The 14,084-nt window shown below is 41.9% G+C and overlaps 1 protein-coding gene across 6 annotated transcripts in view; it reads right to left on the bottom strand.

The window, feature by feature from the left end:
• Positions 1–14,084, bottom strand: part of rtel1 (regulator of telomere elongation helicase 1) — a 136,165-nt gene that overhangs the window by 3,789 nt on the left and 118,292 nt on the right. The window lies entirely within an intron of this gene.

Genomic DNA, 14,084 nt, shown 5'->3' with positions numbered 1-14,084 from the left:
TGGTGCAACATTTTGTGGACTGATGAAAGCAAGATTTTTCTTTTTGGGTTAAGGGCCCACAGACCATTTGTCAGACAACCCCCAAACACTGAATGCAAATCACAGTACACTGTGAAGCATGGTGGTGCAAGCATCATGATATGAGGATGTTTCTTGTACTATGGTGTTGGGCATATTTATGGCATCATGGATCAGTTTGAATACATCAGAATACTTGGATTAGCTAGATGTCAGTATTCTTCTGTTTCTTTGGGACACATGTTTTGGTCATGTCCATCTTTGTATGGTTTCTGGTCTTCAATCTTCCACAACTTTTGTAAGAAATGCTTAACATATGACGTCAATGTTTTCGATATGGAAAAATGTAAGTTGTAAAAAAATAAAAATAAATACTTGGAAGAGATCATCTTGGCTTATACTGAAGAGTAAATGCCATTGAAATGGCTGTTTCAACAAGACAATGACCTTAAACACAGCAGTAAGGGAGCAGTATCTTGATTCCAGAGTTCCAGAGTGCTTTGAAAGGTGCCCACAACTAAAATGTATTCTTCTTCTTATTATTATTATTATTAATGCTTTATTTGTAATGTAGGCAGAACTGAGAAATACAAAAGTTCAAATTACCTTATTTTTCCATCTTAACGTTTTTATTAGATCTATGTCATTGTAGCCACAGTTAAAAGCTAAAAATGTAAGAAAGTCACATACATTGATTGATATAATGTCAATTGTCCAGCAATGTATTTATTCAAAGTTAGCAAGCATAATATTATGACCACATTACGTCCTGGGCTAGAATACCTGTTCACATGTGCCAGAAGTTGTATGTGTTGTGCACAGTAACCATCCGGCTATTTATTAGGGGCCAAGCAGCGAAGCTGCGAAGGCACCTATTGTGTTTGTACGTTTTCTTCCCTATTATTATTATTTTTCCGCCATGGGAGTCTATGGCAGCCCATAGAACCGTATGGTAAAAAGTTGTGAAATTTTGCACAGAGCTTAAGGGCAGTCTCAATATTACTTTGACTGAGTTACATGTAAGCACTAAGCACGGTCTAGCGCCACCAACTGGTCAAAATCTGAAGTACATTTGTGCATGTAACTTTTGAACCGTATGTCCGATTTTTGAAAACAAGGTATGGTTGGAATCCATGGACCAAGCCGAGTTCAACGCACCCTATGACGTCATAATGCGTCATGATAGATTTTTCGCAATTTACGATTTTGTCAAAAACACGAAAAAAGTTTCAGCGGTCACAAATTTTGTCCGATTCTCACGAAAATTGGCACAGACCGTCTTCTGACCAATGCGCACAAAAGACACTATCAGGCGTCTTCAGCTTCGAAACCGTTTGGCCGCTACAGCCAATCAAATTTCGCGGCGAAGGCGCCGTTTTCCATTTGAGCTCATATCTCGGCAACGCTTTGGTGCAATGAAACCAAATTTGGTACCACGCTTCCAGACGCTGTCCCAAGTGCACGAAAAAAATCTGGTGTCTTGTGGCCACTAGGGGGCGCTATAATTAGCAAAACATTGTTTTTGCTCATATCTCTTGATGCGTTTTTATTAGTGCCGAGTGCCTATGACACGAGGCCACTATTGATCTTCTGCGTGTTTCTTTGCAGTTTTATTAGTGCCGAGTGCCTATGACACGAGGCCACTCCTCCCATAGCAAGCTATGGGAGGAGTGGCCTCGTGCCATAGGCACGAGGCCACTATTGATCTTCTGCGTGTTTCTTTGCAGTTTTATTAGTGCCGAGTGCCTATGACCCGAGGCACTACTCCCAGAGCTAGCAAGCTCTGGGAGTAGTGCCTCGTGCCATAGGCACGAGGCACTATTAATCTTCTGCGTGTTTCTTTGCAGTTTTATTATTATTATTCATTTTCCGCCCTTTTTCGCCGATTAATGCGGCCCGAACCGGCGAGAGGACCCCAACACATGATATATCAAAACGTGTGTTTTGATCCCGAATCCCGTGCTATTACTTTTATAAGGGATTGACGAGTTTTTCGCGAATTTATTCGCGAAAAACCGCAGAAAATTTCCCATTGAAATGAATGGAGAAGCCCGAAAAAAAAAAAAAATCAACAGACATTTTCAACAATCAACTGCTCTGGCATACTTTCACCGAGAGACTCCATTTAAATTTTAAAACGTAGGTACTCTTGCCTTCTCTTCAGCGATTCACTTCACTTATCGACTCCTTTTACCGTTTTTAAACTATGAAGCCTCAGAGTTGTGTAGGTTTTTACTCAAATTTCAGGGTTTATAATGGGTGTGTATTGCGCGGAATGTTTGTGCCAGAGTGGATGACATCATCAGCTAGAGTGAGGAGGAGAGAAGAAAATTAGGCAAAAAATAAAACAGAAACTGCTCCCGTGGCCACAAATTTCACACCTCAGATATAATTTATACATAGAAACGTAGGAAAATGTGTCTTCTCGCTCAAATTCGTCTGCTAAAGCTGTAAAGTCTTATAGTTTTGGCGTGAGACGCAAAGATGCGCCAGCAACTCCCATCCACAGCTTCATAGACTGCCATGTTAAATTTCTGGAGCAAAGCAGAAGCAATCCTTTCTTTGAATCGCTCTTTATAGCTCACATTTCTTCATTTTGCCCAAAAACTGCATATCTAGACGTTCAGGAAAGACTCAAGATGCCCAAAGTGAAGTCGGTTCAATGATTGGAAACACGGTTTGGCCACAAGGCCTTCCTGTTCGAGGAGGTTCGTTTCAGCATTTTCTCTCCCTCTAGCCATCTTCTAACTGAAATTCAAACTGGTAACCGTGACAACAAGGCCCCAACGGGCATACACACGCTCACACGCAGCAGAAGAGGAGGGTCTCCACAGAAAGAGGCGGGAAACTTCCAACTGACATAAGTAACTGGTATGTGGGGCAGCCATTTTGGCTTTTGGCACCTAAGTTGAACAATGACAGGTGTCTGTCTGTCATTGGCTAGCGCGTCATGTTAATTGCTAACATTAGCGGCTAATGCTACTTTTTAGTGGCAAGAAATTGGTGGTAGCATTAGTGGCAGCATTAGCATGTTAGCGAATAGCATATTAGCAATTAGCATGTTAGCAATTAGCATGTATTTAATTTTTAGTGGCTTAAAAGACATGCTAACACTAAACCAATGTTAAAATTAGTGGCTAGCGGGTCATGTTAATTGCTACCATTAGCGGCTAATGCTAATTTTTAGTGGTAGAAATTGGTGGTAGCATTAGTGGCACCATTAGCATGTTAGCGAATAGCTAGCCACTAATTTCTTGCCACTAAAAATTAAAGACATGCATTAACCTAATGCTAACATTAGGCAGCCATTTTAGTAGTTCTTAGCACTTAATTTGAACATGCGTGTGTAAAATGACAGACAGAGAAAGCAGAGCAGCTAGCGCGTCAGCGCTAGCCACTATTTAAGCTCCCAGTGGAAAACAGGATCTGCCAAAACATTAAAACCCCCCAAACCATCCCTGTCTCCCTTGGTGCTGTCACACATCTGCTGGGCCTCTTAGCTATAGCTCTTCTCATTGACTGAATGACAACTTCTCAGTCATGTTTGACCTTTTCCTTTATTTTAAACACAAATTATATCTGGCTGCTTTGCTGAAACTCCTGACACAACATCCCTGACCCGTTTCCTTCATCTTATTAGGTCAGTGAATAGCTAAACTGCTAACAGACGCTAACGACTAGCCGTCCAGCATAGCGCATGTATGTTAGCGAGCTAGCGGAGCTAACGGAGCTAGCTAGCCGCTACCTTAACGCCGCGGACTCAACCGCGGAGTTAGCCTCGAGCTAACCGCTAGCTAACCGCTAGCTAACCGGGATTTAACCGCGGACCCGCGGGAGTTAAACACGAATTAGCCGCGGCAGTTAGCCGTGAGCTAACGCGGAGGCTAGTGGGGTTAGCCGCCGGCTAATTCGCCGCGTTGCTCGCGGGAGCTTATCACAGTAATAATGTTGAAGTTTTACAATTTAAAGGGAAGATATTTTTAAATGAAACTGTGTCAAACTGAAAAATATATTATTCCACCACATAAAGTAGGAAACATTTATGGCTTGCAACAACATTAATGACAGTATATATATATAATTGGAGTAATTTAATATATGATGTTTTTAATTAAATAAATAATGAGCTGTTGGACACTCATAAGAGTTATATTAAGTATGTTACATAACATTATTTGACAGGTCTATTTGTCTGCATATAGTATTCCTCCAGCTGATCCAGACAGACTGCAGTGATGTCCAACGTGAGACAAAGAGCTGGACTCACAGGACAATTTGAAGGTCTTCACTTCATCGCTGATTCCTTGTTACAGCCTGGATGTGTTAAGTTTAATATTGATGTTTTTCTAACTGTAAGACTGTGCCGTAAACTGTTCAACTATTGCTCAGGCAGGAGTAATGAGTTTTATTGTTAAAATTATTATGATTAACGATCAATTATTACGATTTGCTCGTTCTTTGTCTGGGGATCCTAGTGAGGACAGCCCTCTTAAAGGTGGGGGTGTGACGATCCGTCCCGCTCTCTTCCTTATTTGATGCTGGCTTTCAGGTGGAGCTGGGAGGGGTCTGCTGCCTGTACCTGCCCTTCAGTTTGTAGAAGGCGAAGCATAAGGGACGACCCTTATCAGTGTCTCTCTGTCTCTCAGCCAGACCTACTGCATCCTCCTCATCCTGTTTGGTTTGTTGTACCCTGCATGACATCAAACTCACACCCATCCTGTCAGTAGGAACCAGGCCTTAAATGACTATTTGAGTTGTGCTTTTTGTTATAGCTGCTGCTCATGGTAGTAAAGACATGCTACTTAGTAAAGACATGCTAATTGCTAACATTAGTGGCTAATGCTTTACTACCAAGAGCAGCCAGCGTGCTAGCTGCTCATGGTCGTAAAGACATGCTAATTGCTAACATTAGCAGCTAATGCTTGACTGCATGTAAAGACATGCTAATTGCTAACAATTGTGGCTAATGGTAGAATTAGTGGCTCATGTGTGTAAATATACATGTTAAAAATTACTATTTGAGGTGTGCTTTTTCAATACACAACCCCGGCAACAGCCCACTCGGCACTTCAAAAATTTCCGCGGGAATTTTCTAGTTAGTGCCGAGTGCCTATGACACGAGGCCACTCCTCCCATAGCAAGCTATGGGAGGAGTGGCCTCGTGCCATAGGCACGAGGCCACTATTGATCTTCTGCGTGTTTCTTTGCAGTTTTATTTTTACTTATTATTCATTTTCCGCCCTTTTTCGCCGATTAATGCGGCCCGAACCGGCGAGAGGACCCCAACACATGATATATCAAAACGTGTGTTTTGATCCCGAATCCCGTGCTATTACTTTTATAAGGGATTCGTGAGTTTTTCGCGAATTTATTCGCGAAAAACCGCGATAAATTTCCCATTGAAATGAATGGAGAAGCCCGAAAAAATAAATAAATCAACAGACATTTTCAACAATGAACTGCTCTGGCATACTTTAACCGAGAGACTTCATTTGAACTTTAAAACGTAGGTACTCTTGCCTTCTCTTCAGAGATTCACTTCACTTATCGACAACTTTTACCGTTTTTAAACTATGAAGCCTCAGAGTTGTGTAGGTTTTTACTCAAATTTCAGGGTTTATAATGGGTGTGTATTGCGCGGAATGTTTGTGCTAGAGTGGATGACATCATCAGCTAGAGTGAGGAGGAGAGAAGAAAATTAGTCAAAAAACTGTACAGAAACTGCTCCCATGGCCACAAATTTCACACGACAGACATAATTTATACATAGAAACGTAGGAAAATTTGTCTTCTCACTCATATCCGTCTGCTAAAGCTGTAAGTCTTATAGTTTTGGCGTCAGACACAAAGATGCGCCAGCAACACCCATCCACAGCTCCATAGACTGCCATGTTAAAAAGGCAGGGAAATTTCTGGAGGAAAGCAGAAGTAACCTTTTTTGAATCGCTTTAAATAGGTCACATTTCTTCATTTTACCCACAAATTGCATATGTAGACGTTCAGGAAAGCCTCAAGATGCCCAAAGTTAAGTCGGTTCAATGATTGGAAATACGGTTTGGCCACAAGTCCTTCCTGTTCGAGGCGTTTTTTCAGCATTTTCTCTCTCTCTCCCCGTCTTCCAACTGACATTCTGACAGGAGCAGTTGACCCTGGTAGCCATGACAACCAGACCCCAACCAGCTTACACACGTTCACACACGCAGCTGCTGGAAAACATGATCTGCCAAAACATTAAAACCCCCTCAAACCATTACTGCAGTACTGTAGGGGGCCAGAACCTGACATTATGACCCCCCCACTCCAACCCCCCCCACCCCCCCTCCCACTATAGCATTACAGACACAGACTGCCAAAACATTATGACCACTTAAGCCATTACAGGACTATAGTTGGGCTGCAGAATCTGACACTATGACCCCCCTCCACTCCATTTAAGCATTACAGTAATAGACTGCCAAAACATTATGACCCCCTAAACCCATTACAGGACTATAGTAGGGAGCCAGAACCTGACACTATGACCCCCCCACTCCAACCCCCCCACCTCCCCTCCCACTATAGCATTACAGACACAGACTGACAAAACATTAGGGACTCTCAGACTGTTACAATGGGGAGACTAAACCGCGGAGTTAGCCTCGAGCTAACCGCGAGCTAGCCTCGAGCTAACGGCAAGCTAACCGGGATTTAACCGCGAGCTAACCGGGACTTAACCGCAGACCCGCGGGAGTTTGCTGCGAGCTAACGTGGAGGCTAGTGGGGTTAGCCACTAAAACTGTGTCAAACTGAAAAATATATTATTCCATCACATAAAGTACGAAACGTTTATGGCTTGTAACAACATTAATGATAGTATATATATATAATTGGAGTAATTTAATATAATATGATGTTTTTAATGAAATAAATAATGAGCTGTTGAACACTCATAAGAGTTATATTAAGTATGTTACATAACATTATTTGACATGTCTATTTGTCTGCATATAGTTTTCCTCCAGCTGATCCAGACAGACTGCAGTGACGTCCAACATGAGACAAAGAGCTGGACTAACAGGACAATTTGAAGGTCTTCACTTCATCGCTGATTCCTTGTTACAGCCTGGATGTGTTAAGTTTAATATTGATGTTTTTCTAACTGTAAGACTGTGCCGTAAACTGTTAAACTATTGCTCAGGTAGGAGTAATGAGTTTTATTGTTGAAATTATTATGATTAACGATCAATTGTTACGATTTGCTCGTTCTTTGTCTGGGGATCCTAGTGAGGATGCCCCTCTTAAAGGTGGGGGTGTGACGATCCCTCCCACTCTCTTCCTTATTTGATGCTGGCTTTCAGGTGGAGCTGGGAGGGCTCTGCTGCCTGTACCTGCCCTTCAGTTTGTAGAAGGGCATAAAGGACGACCCTTCTCAGTGTCTCGCTCTCTCAGCCAGGCCTACTGCATCCTCCTCATCCTGTTTGGTTTGTTGTACCCTGCATGACATCAAACTCACACCCATCCAGTCAGAAGGAACCAGGCCTTAAATGACTATTTGAGTTGTGCTTTTTGTTATAGCTGCTGCTCATGGGAGTAAAGACATGCTAATTGCTAACATTAGTGGCTAATGCTTTACTACCAAGAGCAGCCAGCGTGCTAGCTGCTCATGGTAGTAAAGACATGCTAATTGCTAACATTTGTGGTTAACGCTTTACTGCCATGAGTAGCTAGCGTGCTAGCCGCTCGTGGTAGTAAAGACATGCTAATTGCTAACATTTGCGGCTAATGCTTGACTGCATGTAAAGACATGCTATTTGCTAACATTTGTGGCTAATGCTAGAATTAGTGGCTCATGTGTGTAAATATACATGTTAAAAATTACTATTTGAGGGTATTGTGAAGCTATACCACACGAAGCCAATGCTAAAATTAGTGGCTAGCTCATCATGCTAATTGCTAACATTTGTGGTTAATGCTTTACTGCCATGAGTAGCTAGCGTGCCAGCCGCTCGTGGTAGTAAAGACATGCTAATTGCTAACATTTGTGGTTAATGCTTTACTGCCATGAGTAGCTAGCGTGCGAGCCGCTCGTGGTAGTAAAGACATGCTAATTGCTAACATTTATGGCTAATGCTAGAATTAGTGGCTCATGTGTGTAAATATACATGTTAAAAATTACTATTTGAGGGTATTGTGAAGCTATACCACACTAAGCCAATGCTAAAATTAGTGGCTAGCGCATCATGCTAATTGCTAACATTAGCAGCTTATGCTAGAATTAGTGGTTCATGTGTGTAAATATACATGTTAAAAATTACTATTTGAGGGTATTGTGAAGCTATACCACACTAAGCCAATGCTAAAATTAGTGGCTAGCGCATCATGCTAATTGCTAACATTAGCAGCTTATGCTAGAATTAGTGACTCATGTGTGTAAATATACATGTTAAAAATTACTATTTGAGGGTATTGTGAAGCTATACCACACTAAGCCAATGCTAAAATTAGTGGCTAGCTCATCATGCTAATTGCTAACGTTTGTGGTTAATGCTTTACTGCCATGAGTAGCTAGCGTGCTAACATTTGTGGCTAATGCTAGAATTAGTGGCTCATGTGTGTAAATATACATGTTAAAAATTACTATTTGAGGTGTGCTTTTTCAATACAGAACCCCGGCAACAGCCCACTCGGCACTCTCAAAATTTCCTGCGGGAATTTTCTAGTTTTTACTTATTATTCATTTTCCGCCCTTTTTCGCCGATTAATGCGGCCCGAACCGGCGAGAGGACCCCAACACATGATATATCAAAACGTGTGTTTTGATCCCGAATCCCGTGCTATTACTTTTATAAGGGATTGACGAGTTTTTCGCGAATTTATTCGCGAAAAACCGCGATAAATTTCCCATTGAAATGAATGGAGAAGCCCGAAAAAAAAAAAAAATCAACAGACATTTTCAACAATGAACTGCTCTGGCATACTTTAACCGAGAGACTTCATTTGAACTTTAAAACGTAGGTACTCTTGCCTTCTCTTCAGAGATTCACTTCACTTATCGACAACTTTTACCGTTTTTAAACTATGAAGCCTCAGAGTTGTGTAGGTTTTTACTCAAATTTCAGGGTTTATAATGGGTGTGTATTGCGCGGAATGTTTGTGCCAGAGTGGATGACATCATCAGCTAGAGTGAGGAGGAGAGGAGAAAATTAGGCAAAAAATAAAACAGAAACTGCTCCCGTGGCCACAAATTTCACACCTCAGATATAATTTATACATAGAAACGTAGGAAAATTTGTCTTCTCGCTCAAATTCGTCTGCTAAAGCTGTAAAGTCTTATAGTTTTGGCGTGAGACGCAAAGATGCGCCAGCAACTCCCATCCACAGCTTCATAGACTGCCATGTTAAATTTCTGGAGCAAAGCAGAAGCAATCCTTTCTTTGAATCGCTCTTTATAGCTCACATTTCTTCATTTTGCCCAAAAACTGCATATCTAGACGTTCAGGAAAGACTCAAGATGCCCAAAGTGAAGTCGGTTCAATGATTGGAAACACGGTTTGGCCACAAGGCCTTCCTGTTCGAGGAGGTTCGTTTCAGCATTTTCTCTCCCTCTAGCCATCTTCTAACTGAAATTCAAACTGGTAACCGTGACAACAAGGCCCCAACGGGCATACACACGCTCACACGCAGCAGAAGAGGAGGGTCTCCACAGAAAGAGGCGGGAAACTTCCAACTGACATAAGTAACTGGTATGTGGGGCAGCCATTTTGGCTTTTGGCACCTAAGTTGAACAATGACAGGTGTCTGTCTGTCATTGGCTAGCGCGTCATGTTAATTGCTAACATTAGCGGCTAATGCTACTTTTTAGTGGCAAGAAATTGGTGGTAGCATTAGTGGCAGCATTAGCATGTTAGCGAATAGCATATTAGCAATTAGCATGTTAGCAATTAGCATGTATTTAATTTTTAGTGGCTTAAAAGACATGCTAACACTAAACCAATGTTAAAATTAGTGGCTAGCGGGTCATGTTAATTGCTACCATTAGCGGCTAATGCTAATTTTTAGTGGTAGAAATTGGTGGTAGCATTAGTGGCACCATTAGCATGTTAGCGAATAGCTAGCCACTAATGTCTTGCCACTAAAAATTAAAGACATGCATTAACCTAATGCTAACATTAGGCAGCCATTTTAGTAGTTCTTAGCACTTAATTTGAACATGCGTGTGTAAAATGACAGACAGAGAAAGCAGAGCAGCTAGCGCGTCAGTGCTATTTAAGCTCCCAGTGGAAAACAGGATCTGCCAAAACATTAAAACCCCCCAAACCATACCTGTCTCCCATGGTGCTTTCACACATCTGCTGGGCCTCTTAGCTATAGCTCTTGTCATTGACTGAATGACAACTTCATGTTTGACCTTTTCCTTTATTTTAAACACAAATTATATCTGGCTGCTTTGCTGAAACTCCTGACACAACATCCCTGACCCGTTTCCTTCATCTCATTAGGTCAGTGAATATCTTAACTGCTAACAGACGCTAACGACTAGCCGCCCAGTGATTTAGCCGACGACTAGCCTTCCAGCATAGCGCATGTATGTTAGCAAGCTAGCGGAGCTAACGGAGCTAGCTAGCCGCTACCTTAACGCCGCGGACTCAACCGCGGAGTTAGCCTCGAGCTAACCGCTAGCTAACCGCTAGCTAACCGGGATTTAACCGCGGACCCGCGGGAGTTAAACACGAATTAGCCGCGGCAGTTAGCCTTGAGCTAACGCGGAGGTTAGTGGGGTTAGCCGCCGGCTAATTCGCCGCTTTGCTAGTGGGTGCTTATCACAGCAATAATGTTGAAGTTTTACAATTTAAAGGGAAGATATTTTTAAATTAAACTGTGTCAAACTGAAAAATATATTATTCCACCACATAAAGTAGGAAACATTTATGGCTTGCAACAACATTAATGACAGTATATATATAATTGGAGTAATTTAATATAATATGATGTTTTTAATTAAATAAATAATGAGCTGTTGAACACTCATAAGAGTTATATTAAGTATATTACATAACATTATTTGACATGTCTATTTGTCTGCCTATAGTTTTCCTCCAGCTGATCCAGACAGAAGGAACCAGGCCTTAAATGACTATTTGAGTTGTGCTTTTTCTTATAGCTGCTGCTCATGGGAGTAAAGACATGCTACTTAGTAAAGACATGCTAATTGCTAACATTAGTGGCTAATGCTTTACTACCAAGAGCAGCCAGCGTGCTAGCTGCTCATGGTAGTAAAGACATGCTAATTGCTAACATTTGTGGTTAACGCTTTACTGCCATGAGTAGCTAGCGTGCTAGCCGCTCGTGGTAGTAAAGACATGCTAATTGCTAACATTTGCGGCTAATGCTTGACTGCATGTAAAGACATGCTATTTGCTAACATTTGTGGCTAATGCTAGAATTAGTGGCTCATGTGTGTAAATATACATGTTAAAAATTACTATTTGAGGGTATTGTGAAGCTATACCACACGAAGCCAATGCTAAAATTAGTGGCTAGCGAATCATGCTAATTGCTAACATTTGTGGTTAATGCTTTACTGCCATGAGTAGCTAGCGTGCCAGCCGCTCGTGGTAGTAAAGACATGCTAATTGCTAACATTTGTGGTTAATGCTTTACTGCCATGAGTAGCTAGCGTGCGAGCCGCTCGTGGTAGTAAAGACATGCTAATTGCTAACATTTATGGCTAATGCTAGAATTAGTGGCTCATGTGTGTAAATATACATGTTAAAAATTACTATTTGAGGGTATTGTGAAGCTATACCACACTAAGCCAATGCTAAAATTAGTGGCTAGCGCATCATGCTAATTGCTAACATTAGCAGCTTATGCTAGAATTAGTGGTTCATGTGTGTAAATATACATGTTAAAAATGACTATTTGAGGGTATTGTGAAGCTATACCACACTAAGCCAATGCTAAAATTAGTGGCTAGCGCATCATGCTAATTGCTAACATTAGCAGCTTATGCTAGAATTAGTGGTTCATGTGTGTAAATATACATGTTAAAAATGACTATTTGAGGGTATTGTGAAGCTATACCACACTAAGCCAATGCTAAAATTAGTGGCTAGCTAATCATGCTAATTGCTAACGTTTGTGGTTAATGCTTTACTGCCATGAGTAGCTAGCGTGCTAACATTTGTGGCTAATGCTAGAATTAGTGGCTCATGTGTGTAAATATACATGTTAAAAAATACTATTTGAGGTGTGCTTTTTCAATACAGAACCCCGGCAACAGCCCACTCGGCACTTCAAAAATTTCCGCGGGAATTTTCTAGTTAGTGCCGAGTGCCTATGACACGAGGCCACTCCTCCCATAGCAAGCTATGGGAGGAGTGGCCTCGTGCCATAGGCACGAGGCCACTATTGATCTTCTGCGTGTTTCTTTGCAGTTTTATTTTTTTTACTTATTATTCATTTTCCGCCCTTTTTCGCCGATTAATGCGGCCCGAACCGGCGAGAGGACCCCAACACATGATATATCAAAACGTGTGTTTTGATCCCGAATCCCGTGCTATTACTTTTATAAGGGATTCGTGAGTTTTTCGCGAATTTATTCGCGAAAAACCGCGATAAATTTCCCATTGAAATGAATGGAGAAGCCCGAAAAAATAAATAAATCAACAGACATTTTCAACAATGAACTGCTCTGGCATACTTTAACCGAGAGACTTCATTTGAACTTTAAAACGTAGGTACTCTTGCCTTCTCTTCAGAGATTCACTTCACTTGTCGACAACTTTTACCGTTTTTAAACTATGAAGCCTCAGAGTTGTGTAGGTTTTTACTCAAATTTCAGGGTTTATAATGGGTGTGTATTGCGCGGAATGTTTGTGCTAGAGTGGATGACATCATCAGCTAGAGTGAGGAGGAGAGAAGAAAATTAGTCAAAAAACTGTACAGAAACTGCTCCCATGGCCACAAATTTCACACGACAGACATAATTTATACATAGAAACGTAGGAAAATTTGTCTTCTCACTCATATCTGTCTGCTAAAGCTGTAAGTCTTATAGTTTTGGCGTCAGACACAAAGATGCGCCAGCAACACCCATCCACAGCTCCATAGACTGCCATGTTAAAAAGGCAGGGAAATTTCTGGAGGAAAGCAGAAGTAACCTTTTTTGAATCGCTTTAAATAGGTCACATTTCTTCATTTTACCCACAAATTGCATATGTAGACGTTCAGGAAAGCCTCAAGATGCCCAAAGTTAAGTCGGTTCAATGATTGGAAATACGGTTTGGCCACAAGTCCTTCCTGTTCGAGGCGTTTTTTCAGCATTTTCTCTCTCTCTCCCCGTCTTCCAACTGACATTCTGACAGGAGCAGTTGACCCTGGTAGCCATGACAACCAGACCCCAACCAGCTTACACACGTTCACACACGCAGCTGCTGGAAAACATGATCTGCCAAAACATTAAAACCCCCTCAAACCATTACTGCAGTACTGTAGGGGGCCAGAACCTGACATTATGACCCCCCCACTCCAACCCCCCCCCACCCCCCCTCCCACTATAGCATTACAGACACAGACTGCCAAAACATTATGACCACTTAAGCCATTACAGTACTATAGTTGGGCTGCAGAATCTGACACTATGACCCCCCTCCACTCCATTTAAGCATTACAGTAATAGACTGCCAAAACATTATGACCCCCTAAACCCATTACAGGACTATAGTAGGGAGCCAGAACCTGACACTATGACCCCCCCACTCCAACCCCCCCACCTCCCCTCCCACTATAGCATTACAGACACAGACTGACAAAACATTAGGGACTCTCAGACTGTTACAATGGGGAGACTAAACCGCGGAGTTAGCCTCGAGCTAACCGCGAGCTAGCCTCGAGCTAACGGCAAGCTAACCGGGATTTAACCGCGAGCTAACCGGGACTTAACCGCGAGCTAACCGGGATTTAACCGCAGACCCGCGGGAGTTTGCCGCGAGCTAACGTGGAGGCTAGTGGGGTTAGCCACTAAAACTGTGTCAAACTGAAAAATATATTATTCCATCACATAAAGTAGGAAACGTTTATGGCTT

Source organism: Chelon labrosus (assembly GCF_963514085.1).
Source record: "Chelon labrosus genome assembly, chromosome: 10".
Taxonomy (NCBI): domain Eukaryota; kingdom Metazoa; phylum Chordata; class Actinopteri; order Mugiliformes; family Mugilidae; genus Chelon; species Chelon labrosus.
The sequence above is the reverse complement of the archived record's forward strand: the minus strand, read 5'-3'. Positions and strand labels throughout refer to the sequence as shown.